The 13,502-nt window shown below is 34.1% G+C and overlaps 1 protein-coding gene across 10 annotated transcripts in view; it reads left to right on the top strand.

Moving 5' to 3' along the window:
* LOC145277659 (uncharacterized) overlaps window positions 1–13,502 on the top strand; it is a 589,250-nt gene that overhangs the window by 397,883 nt on the left and 177,865 nt on the right. For 3 of the 10 annotated variants that reach the window (XM_080129305.1, XM_080129297.1, XM_080129299.1), the window contains one exon: window positions 7,834–7,996. The exons of the other annotated variants lie outside the window; for them this stretch is intronic. The gene's annotated coding sequence lies outside the window, so the exon portion shown is untranslated. The remainder of the gene's footprint in view (window positions 1–7,833; window positions 7,997–13,502) is intronic. 10 annotated transcript variants of the gene reach the window in all.

Below are 13,502 nucleotides of genomic sequence, written 5' to 3'. Positions count from 1 at the left end.
TATTTTTTTTTACCAGTTTTCTTAGTTTACACTGGCTTATTACTTTCACATAGAAGTGTTACTTTTTAGGGCTTGGAACGAACTTTGAGGAGATTGGGGAAAGAAAGAGGGTAGCTAATTCCAGCCATTTATGAGAATAACATTGTAGTTAATGTAAAAATTAGATCACAGGTCTTTTGGCACTCCCCGATTTAGAGAGGTACGATAGACATTATGAATTGACTTGTACTTTCTTTCTTTGCAAGGAGGACTGGTGGGAAGGGCTGCAAATGCAAATTCTATGTTGAGTTTAATATTTATTACCTGTTATTAGGCCATACCAGAAACAGAAAGCGCACCTTCACCTCGATAACTGACGTTCCTAGAAAGTGAGCATAATAAGCAGCTTCCACTGGATTTAAATAATTACATAATTTTAATGCAACTGTAGTTATGGGCCTTGCTGAATCACTTGCTTATAATTGCCTATAATTATACTTTTTAAAATTACACCTTTCTTAGATTTTTATTGTAAAACTTTATTAAACTTGGTTACTGTTATATTATTAGATTGGGTCGACCCAAAAGTTTTCGCCAGTTTAAAATTTCATCTTAAAAATCAAATACTGTGTTTTTGAAAATCTTTACCCATGGCAATAACGACCTTTGCTCTCTATAACTTGATTCCCTCTGTCAACGAGCTGATAAATGTCTCGCTTGTAAATTCTTTAGATTGATGTGTTCAATTTTCTCTAATGATATTAACCTAAAGCCATCTAAATGGTTTTGTAACCCTCGGAAATAAGTGATAATCCGAGTGAGCTAGGTCAGGAGAATATGCAAGATAGGGAGAAGATTTCCCAACCAAATTCTCTTAGGAGATCTTTCAGTAATTATGTGTGAGAACGAGCATTATCATTATGGAAGATGACTCCTTTTTTTTCTGTTTATCAATGAAAGTCGTTTTCAGGCCAACATGGCTGAGAATGTTGCAGAAAAATATGAATGATGCTTTAATAAACTGAAATAAAAAGTTAAACATATCCTCATAATTAATTTATAAGTAACTAGCCTGGGTGCCCGGCATTGCTCGGAGGTGTGTGTATAACAAAAAAGAAAAAGTGGTAAAAGGCATGCAGGCTTGAACCCATACCACGAAGAAGGAAAAGAACGTGGAAAAAAAGTGACGTCTTTGCTGTTGCGTAAATTAAGGATAGTCAATTAAAAACAGGGGATGACTTTTGAAAATATCGGGGAAAAAAGCGACCCCTCCTTGTAAAAAAGTACCCAGTTTAGGGTTAGCCAATTTTTTGATATTTGTCATCCGAAGGGTCGAGCTTTAAACGACACCGATCTCGTGAAAATCCGTCGCCTTTGTTGAAAGTTTTAGGCATACAAACATACATACATTTAAACAGACAGGTGAGATTTATATTATAGACTAGCAGGGCTACCCGGCGTTGCTCGGGACCGTATAAACAATGAAAAAACAAAAGCAGATATTGAACATATGTTTTATTCTTAGGGGAGAGGAATCTTTCATCTCAAGTTTTAGCGTTACAAACAAACATTTGTCTTTTATATATATAGATAATGACAGGTTTTTTTCGGGCCCCCCTCGAAGATAACTGATCAGTTGACCAACTTCTAGTGGTCTGTTTGACGTGAAATTTCGATATTTGTCATCCGGGTGATGGGGCTTCGATATGATACCAAATTTGTCAAGTTTGGTTCCGTCTTTCAAAAGTTTTAGCGTTACAAACAAACATACATACATACACACAGTTGTTTGGCTTTTATATATATAGATAACAATATGCATAAATTAATTACAATAGTTTTAAAATGATCATTCTATAAACCGGCAAAAACTTTTGCATCAATCTGATATTAAACAACAGAAACATTTTTTTTTTTTTTAAATATTTCTAAATTTTTGAGGACATTCTTTCATAGATTAGCTATGTATAAATAACATTAACTCTGATAATTTTGCTTGCTTTATTCATTAATTGTTTGGTTGTTTGCCGAAGACGTATGAGATGAGAAGTGCTGGGAGGAGGAGAACAGTAGGATGAGAATACATCAAACACAAAAGTCTCATAAAATGAAAGTTACAAGTCCAATCAATACACAGGCAGAAAATGTTCATTTTATCTTCCACATCCAAAAATAAATTTTATTTTTTTATAAATTAGTGATCAGACGATTCCAATATTATCCTGATTCCGATACAATGACCGATTCTGATTTTTTAAAAAATTTCTAAATATATATGTATTATTTATTTATTTTTTTAAATTTTTGTATTACCATAAAACCATGTAATATATGCATATTTTGTTTTTTGATTTTTTTTTTTTTTTTTGCAAACTTAAAAATAAAAATTGGTGATCTATAGATTTTAGTCTTATTGATATTTTAAAATCAGTAAATATTTATCATTTTATCATTGGTACCAGCAATGGAAAAGTAAATTTTAAAGAAAAGAAAACAAAAAGAAATTAGATAATTAAAAGAATCGTTTTTGGTATCGGAAAATAGGCATAATTTTTCCGATTCCGATTTCCATAGTGATTCTGATATCTCAAAACGTTCCAAGTTTTCCATTTCCCCGATTCCAGCTAATCGTCCCAACACTAATATAAATGGAGCCTTGGTCAAAGGCAGCAAAATGGTGAAGCTTTTATTAATAATGAAAAATGTGTGAAAAGATATTGTAAATATGAACATTCTGTAAATAATGATACAGTTTCATCACATACATCTTACTTCCTCATCGGTTTGACTTCCCTTTCTTCCCTGGGTCTGATGGTTGAAAGTTCTGTCAAGTCTGATGTTCATTCACCACCACCTTTGATTTATTGCTTGTTAGGATAGGGCCAGGGATGACAATGCCCTCAAGGCCACACACTATGACCCATGCGCTGAAGGTGACCGTACCAATGCAGACTGCTGCACCAAAGAATCTACTTGACACTGGCTAGACCTCAAATGTTTAGTGTTTCTGTCAGAGTTTCAAGGACGGATCCAGCTGATCATGGCATGGTCACTATGGGCTAATCTGGCTATATCCATAGATGTAACAAGTCATGTCTCACTAGAGTTAAAAAAACACTCCTTACACATGTTTCATAAAATCCTCATTCGCCGCCGCCGCCTTATCATCATCATCATCATCATCATCATCATCATCATCATCATCATCATCAGTTTAATGTCTGTTTTACAAGTTGGCATATGCAGACAACGTTATTGTAAACCACTAGAAGATACCGAAATTCTTTGCCAATGAAATAGCAGCAGTGACAATTGGTATCTTCCGTTTATTACATTTTTAGGTGAAAGTACACAATAGTTAAAATATCCCCTTTCTCATATTAGGAATGGCTTTTTAAATAATAACGTTATTGAAAAAAAGAAGCACAAAATTTTGTTCAGTACCTTAAAAATAAGCCAGCATTTTTGTGGAAAAAAAAAGAAGAAAATAAAATACGCATCAAGTGCGCTTGAAAGCCAACTCACAACGTAATATGAGGAAAATAAACAAATAAATAAAAAATAAATAAGTAATAATATTACGTTGTGATTTGGCTTTCAAGCGCACTTGATACATATTTTATTTTATTCAAATTAAATCGTTTCTATAATGGAACTCACACCCTCGATATTAAAAAAAAGTTTTTGATTAGCATCTTCCAGTGGTTTACCTAACTTGCCCAGAATATGTCGACAATAATGCGATCAGTACTTTGCATAAATATCGAAATTTCAAATTAATTTATCTCTGGACAGCTCTTTATTTGTCCCTCTTTCTCTCAAATTCATCGTCATCACTTCCTCCCATGTTTTCCTTTAGCTTTTCTTGTTCTCTGGTCCTGATACTTCAACTGTTCTACATCTACTAACTCAAGCACTCTCATTTTTGTTTCACCGTGACCATACCAACGAAGTCTCCTGTGCTGGATATTTCTCTCCACCAATAAAATACAAATAAATGAATGTACTTTTAAAACATCTATTTACCTTTATATAGAATAGTATATCACTGTATTAATGTACAATGAACCAAGGGCAACAGGTTGTTTTATAAACACAAAGGAAAGTGAGTTTTGAATAGTTTATTCTTTACTAAGTCGAAGTTGGCAGGTAATAACACGGCTATATAGAGTTAGAAAAAAAAAAACTCAGTAAAGTCAATTTGTATGAATTTGCATAATGACCTTTTTCCTTTTTAAGACCAGATTGATTCTGTTGTTGTGTCAGTAGTTTTCTATATTCTATCAGGTACCTACACATATTTTGTCATAAGGGTAGTCTCCTTACTGCTTTCGTTGCGGGGGGGGGGGGTTACTTGGATAGAAATACCAGTTAAGGATTTGTCCTTGATCATCAACCCAACAGGTGCTGTGCCAGTGTGTCAGCTCACTGCCTTTTACCTTGCAGACTGAGGCAATCGCCTGGGTAGTACCTAAGAGGTCCACCTTTTCAGGCCTTACCACCCAGCTTTTGGGTGAAGTAAGTTCATTGCTTACTGCCTGAGGCGCCCTAACTGGAGAGTACTGACAGGGCTGTCCAGGTACTTTTTGCTAGGCCATAGTGCTTCTACTTTAGGAGTGCAGATTTGATTCTTCCCCACCTTCTGACCTTGCGTCACATCTTCCTGCAGTGGGAAGGGGCACATGAAGGTTGACAACATCCATAAGAGAAAGTGGTGCTATGAGATCTAACTCGACAGACCTAGGTTTTCAGTGTGCGTAATTATCCACTTCACCCTCGCCACCTCCCAAAGTAATGAGAGGGTAGGCGAGAAATAGCTAATTAAAACAAATAATCCAATAAAAAAAAAAAAGAAAAGGAAATCACCATGGAGCCAACCACAATAATATTAGACAGATATGACCATGTGAATAACTCGTGAAAAAAGAAACCCACATAAATGTTGAAATGCAGCATACAAATTTTCTGTGATAAATTGAACACAATTTACTCTTAACTGGAGGAGGAGGAGGAGGAGGAGGCTTTGGGTTCATACCTTTCTAAATGATATTAGTATGGCAATCGAGCACACTGTAGTAAACCACAGAGCCAGCCACAATAAGATTAGATGGGTATACCACTGTGCCTGTGAAGGTGTATGTATGTATATATATATATATATATATATATATATATATATATATATATATCCCCCTCTTACGGCAACAATATGTGACACAAGGGGTCAGAGACTGGCATTAAAGAGCCAGCGCTCCAAAGCAGGAGCACTTTGGTCTGCAAAAAAAAAAAAAATGCCTGGGCAGATCTGTCGGAATCCCCAGGTCGGGGCGCCTCTGGCGATCAGCAATATACTAACCATTTCTCAGAGAGAGAAGGCAAAGCCTGGGAGGATGGACGTCCTAGAATTGTACAAGACTAGTAAGATATTACAGTCAACAGGGAAAAGGCAATTTCAGAAATGGCATAGGGCAAGAAAGAAAATTTCCATCAACTATTCCCCACCCCCTCTCCGGCTGGAGAATCCATGAAAAGTAGAAACTCCTCCCGTCATCATAAGTATTAGTAGATTATTAGTCAAACTGTTGAATTGAGTTAAATGTCTACTTTTTGACGGTTCCGGTTATTAAGGGTTTTTAGTCGATCCTCTAAAAAGAACATGTCAAAATTGATGATTCAGAACAATTTGGTTGTTTTATTCTGTTTGTCCTGGAAACCGATAGAAAGGGAAATCCGCCGCTGCTGCTGCTGCATGAGGATAGAGTATTTGAGTGGCTGCCGAAATAATCCACGCTCTACATTTAACAAATATTAAAGTTCATTGAAATATGATCCATCTCATCCTTCTCAAAAAAGTCTCATGTATTTCCTTTTTTTTTCTGTGATATTTATTTATATTATTGCCTCGGTTCCTAGTTTTTGCCTATATAATATATATATATATATATATATATATATATATATATATAATATATATATATATATATATATATATATATATATATACACACACATGAATAAATGAATGACAAAAGTGTATATTCCAAATTTCATGATGTTGGCCATCTTATCGTTTATTCCTTTAAGTATGTTGACATGCACAATTCTTGACAGCACCTGTTACGTAGCGCATAATCATTCATTTAATTATTATATCAATCAATGAATTTATTTTGCCCTTAACTCATCAGAAGAAAAAGCACTTATCAATTTTAAAAGAAAATAAATGCATATGAGCATGATTAGAATAAAAGATGGCATAATAAAAGGATAAAAAAAAAATAATAATTGCAACTTCTCTCCCAATTTTCGGATTTTGTAATCATGCCTATATGCATTTATTTTTCTTTTAAAATTGATAAGCGCTTTTTCTTCCCATGAGGTAAGGGCGAAATAAATTCATTGATTGATATAATAATTAAATGAATGATTTTGCACTACGAAACAGGTGCTGTCAAGAATTGTGCATGTCAATATACTTAAAGGAATAAATGGTAAGATGGTCAACATCTTGAAATTTGGAATATAGACTTTTGTCATTTATTTGTTATATGCTCTGTAATTACATCGAGTTTCATAAATTAAAGGATTGGTATAAATAAAAGGTGAAATATTGAAGAAACATATTTCCACATAAATATATATTATTATTATCTATGCATCGATTTTCAGTATTTACTTCAACAGTGCTCAATTCATGAGTAGAGCTAAGTAGTAAGTTTTGAAAATATGACAACTAAGCTACACAGAATCTTCCACGTTTGATCCCCCGTAAGGAATTGTCAGGCTAACTAGTTCTTACGGGGATTACATGCTGAAGATCATGTGTAGCTTAACTGCCATATACTTTCATAACTTATACAGTAATTCTATATTATTTTAAATACTGCTAATTTAATAATGAGATATAATTCTTACAGGAATTTCTCTTATTTTATCTTTTAATCCTCAGATTTGATGAACGATGTTTCAGACAAAGGGAGAATAATTGTTTTCTGGACACTTATCACTGGCTAGTATTTTTTTTTTTTTTTTTTTTACCTTCAGATGTTATTTTTTAGCTCTTTATACCAAGTGGCATCATGCCTTGTCAGGAGCGATTTCCATAAAAATAAAAAGTGTATAGTATCAGGTTAATAGCATTCGCCATACAGATTCTGGGAACTGCATCAAATGATTTCACAAGGAACTCGTTTTCTTTTCTATTTTTTTTTTTGCTAATGAATCAACGCTTATTAAGGCTTAAAAATACTTAAGAATAACGAATGATAAGATGGACAGACTGACAGTTGAATGATGATGATTATTATGAGAAGATTTGTTCCACTTGATGCATACAAAACGTTGCATGAGGCAGTACATATTGTGTCTTAACTTCTTACTGATAAGCCCCAATGAGAGCGAAACTAGGGTGTTCGACTTCCGATTTGTTGGCTGTCATGACTTTTGTGGGCTGTGACGTTGTTTGACTGTGGAAATAATTATATATTGGAATCTTTTGGAATGAGTAATTTGTATATTTATTTTATTTATTTATTTATGGACTGTTACCCTCATCGTCATAGTTGTCGTTTTTGTTTCACGACGTTTCGACCAACTATTCCTCTGGCCTTCTTTAGTTGGTTAACCGTGATAGGACAGGAATGATGAATCTCTTCACTGTATCCCCAATAATTACTGCCTTCCATAGTGATTGTTGTCTCGCCACGCTTTGTAAGCTAACATATTTCTTCCTCCTCTCTGCAAACTCTCCTCTCACACACGTGATGTTGCTAAGTTTCCATCTTTTCTATAAATACTATTATGGCAAGTGTTCTTCAGAATTGTCTTATCTATTCCCTGCTTCTATTATTTCAGCTCATTTGATTCGTTGATCTAGTGGTCTCCATCTGTTTCGATACCTCATTGTAATACAGTTTCCTATTCCAATACTTTCTTTCAAAGAACCGCAGACTTGTAGAATCCTCTTCCCGCTGACTGTTTTCCTCCTACCTCCAGCTTTGATCTTTTTAAGACTAAGGTAAGTAGGCATTTCCTGTCTTTGCGATAATCATCTTTTGTTCTTGTTAGCTTCTGACATCAAATGGCTTCATGCCTTGTCTGAAGCGATTTCTATAAAAAAGAAAAAGTTGCATAGGATCCGTTATCTAGTGTGGTGGTGGGCAAATCCAGGTATGTCTATTGGCGTGGATGGATTGTATGATTATAAATTGTTCGTTGCAGCTCAAGTGATGACAATAAAGAAAAAGCATATTTATTCATTTATTTGCAGATTGTTATCTTCATCTTCATAGTCGTTGTTGCTGTTTCACCAGGGACCTCTTGGCACAGTAGATAGAGGCATTGAATCTTTATGGTTCCAGGAGAGCATTGTCTGAAGGTAGGAGTTTCAATCCTACCCAAGCAGGCCAGAGGATTAGTTGGCCAAAACGTTGTGATACAACAACAACTATGGAAGGCAGTAATTACTGTAGATACAGTTACAAGACTCAACATTTCCTATCTCGTAGTGCTTAACCACCTGAAGAAGGCCAAAGGAATAGTTGGTCGAAACGTTGTGAAACAACGACTATGAAGATGAGGGTAACAATCTGCAAATAAATAAATAAATATACAAATTACTTATCTCAAAAGATTCCAATAAATATATATATATATAATTATTTCCAGTCAAACAACATTCTAGCTCACAAGAGCCATGATAGCCAACAAACCGTCCAAGACTCAAGTTTCACCCTCATTTGAGCTCATCAGTTAGACATATTTGAACTCGGGATTCAAAATCTGAGCCTCTTGTATGCAAGACGAGTACTCTGTCACATGAGCAACTGCACGACACACACAAGAAAGTCTATTAACTAACACAGATCAAGCAAACCGTGACGAAATCCGAGTATGGAATGAACCTACTTTGTTTTGAACAAGTGGTGTGATCATCCAACTAGCAATAACCGAAGCTGATGTCTCACAAGTAGGAATTTTACACTCGCTAGGATGATGCCATCCAACATACTAACCTAGCAAGCAATTAGTAACAGAATTTCCAGAATGTGAGAGATTGTATAACTTGCTGGATTAATAGACTTTCTTGTTTGTGGCACGGTTGCTCATATGGCAAAGTACTCATCTTGAATGCAAGAAGCTTGTGTTTCGCATCCCTAGTTCGGATATATCTAACTGATGAGCCCAAATGAAGGCGAAACTTGAGTCTTAGACTTCCGGTTTGTTGGTTGTCATAGCTCTTTACAGATAAAAATGGTAAAAAAGGAAAAGAGAGAAACATAAAGATACTGCTTGAGGGAGAGATAGAAATTTTAATATAAAGATATTACACATAATTTCACTTCTATTTAAATTTATATGACCTTGAGCAACGCCAGGTACACCTGCTAGTTTGTGCGTGTGTTTGTCAGGCGTATCTGATCAAGATGAAACCGGTACCATCTCAAAGAGAAATGCTTCAGATGAATATGTGAAAACTAGAAAAAAAGATTAATTCTGGAGCAGTTAATTGGACCACTTTTTGGAAGTTGCATTTTTCGCAAATCACGCATGCATATCAGACTAAGACTATGGTTAAAATGCTTATTTTGCAACGTCATGACGTCATAAGCACTCGTGGTCATGTGGGCAAATGCGTTCGCCCACAGCTTTTTGCCTTTTCCTCTTTTGCATTTCATGTTTGAGCCTGGCCACCTCGGCTCATTTTTTTACGGTCACATGGGCATTTTTTACATTGGGGGAGGGGGAGGGTCCAGTGCATGGACAACAAAAAGTGCTCAATATCTAGAGATTAGCTGTTTCGCTTTGTATCCCTTTTGCCGAAATATCTGGTGGGGAGTTTGTCACATACTTCTATTTTTGGAGCGATTACATTTTCGTGTTTTTATCCATTCTTTTATTTTTTTAAATTCTTCTGGGGGTAACGATGGAGTTGACATATAATAATAATAATAATAATAATAATAATAATAATAATAATAATAATAATAATAATAATAAACTGTTCAATATCCTTAGTATAGCAGGTGTGTCCAAACAGAACTTCATGTCACCCAGGCAACGCCAAGTATCCATGCTAGTAATGTCATAAAACAAAACAACCAAACCAAGCACTATGAATAAATATTTGAAGATATAAACAACTTGAAGCATACAAAACTTTTCCAAAACTATTGGATTCAACATTAAATGACCTCAAAACAAATAAACCATAATTTAGATTCTAACAGATGAAACGTTTTAGAACCTACCACACGATATGTAACAGAGCATGGAAGCGCGAATACATATGCATACGAAATGCGGAATGCCGTCACTGTAAGGAAAAAGACCATTAAAAGGAGAGAGAGGACGTTAGAGGAACGATTACATGAGAGACGTCACCGCCGTAATGGGAAGCCATGCATGGCGGGAGAATGAGAAAATAAATGCTGTTATTGCACAAAAAAAAAAAAAAAAAAAAATGAGTTAGAGTTATTCTTTGTCTTGGTTTCCTTTGCGATGTACTAGACTGCATACAACGTGTGGCTCCTGTGTGTAAACGTAGATAAGTGTGTACAAGCGCGCGTGCGCACACACACACACACACACACACACACACACACACAAAAAAAAATGATTTCATTATATATCGAACAACGTCGAGTAGCAACTAGTTTATAAGCAAATACTAATAAATATCACTAAAATTCCGATATGTTTTTTTTATTTTTTTAAAAAGATGAAGAAAGAAAGAAAAAGATCCATTTCGGGAAAATGACACATCGTAAGAGGCAAAGATTAATAAGGTTTCTTGACTTTTATGTGTCAAGATATTTTGGTCATGTCAGCTACTGCTGCTACTGTCATTAGCTGTGTCTTGAATTACTCTCCAATTCACTTCCAGAATAAAAGAAGACCCACAAGAAACACGTTACTCTAGCATATCATTTTTGCCTTTCTTTCCCAAAACGATTGTTGCTTTCATTTTTGTCATCATCTACAAAGTGTTTCTTGAATAGTAACTCTTCTAACGCCACGGTGAGAAATTAAAAAAAAAAAAAAAAAAAAAAAAACTGTCAACATTTTTCTTGTAGGAAATTCCACAGTTGATTTCTTCATTGAAATTATAGTTTTTTGAAAGCTCTAAATACTACATAATCTCTGCACCTTCTCTTTCACAGACGTGATGTTGCTAGTCTCATTAAAAAAAAATTTTTTTTTATAAATACTATTATGGCTTGTGTTCTTCAGAATTGTCTGGTCTGTTCTCTGCTAGAATCATATTTATCAGGGTTTTTTTTTTTTTCACTTGTGAGGCATTTCGTTACGGCCTTCAGATAATGTCCGGTCATCAGGAGAGAATACACACCATTTTGGAGCCTTAGAAATTGCGAATATTCTCATGTAATGATAAATAATTATTGATTTAAACAAATAGTAAAACGCTCACACACGCCTTTATGAAAAGAAACTGGAACCTAAAGGGGATATCGATCATACCAGTTATCATAGGTGACACAGGACTTATGAAGAAGAACCTGAAGTCCTACCTAACTAATATTCCTGGTGAACCAAGTGCAAAAGAGATTCAGACAATTGCACTTAAGGGAACAGCGAGGATACTAAAAAGAGCTCTCGGTTGGTTTCAATAAAAAAGCGGGGCAATGTTGGCAGCTGGTTTGGCTGCCCCATACCCGGCATTACAATCTTCAAAGGAAGAAAAAAAAAAAAAAAAAAGACAAAGAATTACATCCAAAATGTACCACCAACCTCTAGGTGTATCAGAATTTTTGTAGGAATTTTTGCCACCCCTAACATGAAACTGAATAAAATAAAAAATAAAAAAACTCGTAATTTCTCTTTTAAAAGTGGGTTGTTTATTCTCTTTATGGGTTATACTTCCAAAATAAACTATTAAAGTTGTTTTAAAAGTAATAGAAATATTTTTTTTTTAAAAAACAGTAATGAATTTTACGAACTCAATATTTTTCAATTTTTAAACTTTAAAAATCTATCAGTTTTTCTATTGATTCTATTTTTACGATATTTTCAGGATTAATGTGAAATTTTATGCTCTTTCCAATAAACCGAATATAATATTTTAGACAAACGTTTTTTTTAATTCACGCCCCCCCCCCCATTTTCAAGTGTCTATTAAAAAGTAAATAATTAATTTACTCACCAAAGTATTATATATCACAAATTGAAGAGAAAAGGTCAATAAATAATATATTCAAATTTAAAACAACAAAAAAGTAGTGTTTTTTTAGAAATTTACCTGTAAAGTCCGAAGTTTAAAACCTTTTTTTTTTTTTTTTTAAACCCACGTTGTTTTTTGTTTTGCTTTTTAATGAAACCTTGGTCCTTGCCTCTTTAATTGAAAAAAGAATTAGGGCTTGAATTGCATTTTTCGAGGAGTTATAAGCTTGGAAAGACGGGGTGGAATTATTCACTATTTTTCATGAAATTTCTGACACACCTAGCCTAACACCTATCATAGTTCCTATTTACAATGCCTCCCCACAGGACAAAGTTAGACACCAGGGTCGTTTTTTGTCTTAATGTGGAGAAAAGGAACAAAAATCAAAATCGTCTCAGTCGTGAAGGATTTCTCCTCCACTGACAGAAAACACGAAATTGAAATGCAGCATCTGAAGAACAGATACTACACTTTGATCTTGTCCCGAAGCACATCCTAAAGATACTAAAAACCTTAGAAAGTTTTTTCTTCAAAACTATTATGAAAAATTTATTTGAATATACTAATATAGAAAACATCTTTAAATTCCCAAAAGAGCTAAAAATATATCAGAATATCTGAATCAAGGAAAATTAAGAATCCCAACAAAAAACATAACTGATTTTAAATAACCCATAGAAGTTGATAGTTAAAAAAAAAAAATAAAAAAAATAATAATAATAATATGGAAATCTAAAGATCATAACGAATTTAGGTAAAAATATCACTAGAAAAAAATTGTACCATAAAAATGATACGGGCAAAAAAAAAGTTATTTACAAGTTTATTTTATTTATTTATTTATTAAAAGGAATTTACTGTTTGAAACACAATAACAATTTAAGATTTAACGAGTGTGAAATTGTTCTTAATAAATATTGCTATTTATTAAAAGATAAAAAACATTGGTTTTTTTTCAAATTTTCGAATAGTAAAATATTCATCTTCAGGAAATTGGACAATTTGTTCTTTTGTTTTTTTCTTTTTCTTTCCTCTTATATTCTATGGTGGTGGTAATCCATGGCATGAGTGAAGATGTTTGTAAATAAATTTATCTCCTATATAATAAAATGGCTGCAGAAATTCTTCTCTGGACCAAAGTATCGTAGATTTACAACAGCGGCTGCCACATACAGATTCAATACATCTAGCCTAATAGCCACTATTTTATTTAGCCATTTTATATACATTCAGCCGTGATAATAAAATGCTACATTGCATCCAATGAGCAACATCTTCAGAGGAAGGAGTTCCTATTTTCTCACTAAATATTAAGTCACCACCACTATCAGTTGACACCAGA

Source organism: Euprymna scolopes, chromosome 6 (assembly GCF_053919585.1).
Source record: "Euprymna scolopes isolate OS-2025 chromosome 6, ASM5391958v1, whole genome shotgun sequence".
NCBI lineage: Eukaryota > Metazoa > Mollusca > Cephalopoda > Sepiida > Sepiolidae > Euprymna > Euprymna scolopes.
The sequence above is the reverse complement of the archived record's forward strand: the minus strand, read 5'-3'. Positions and strand labels throughout refer to the sequence as shown.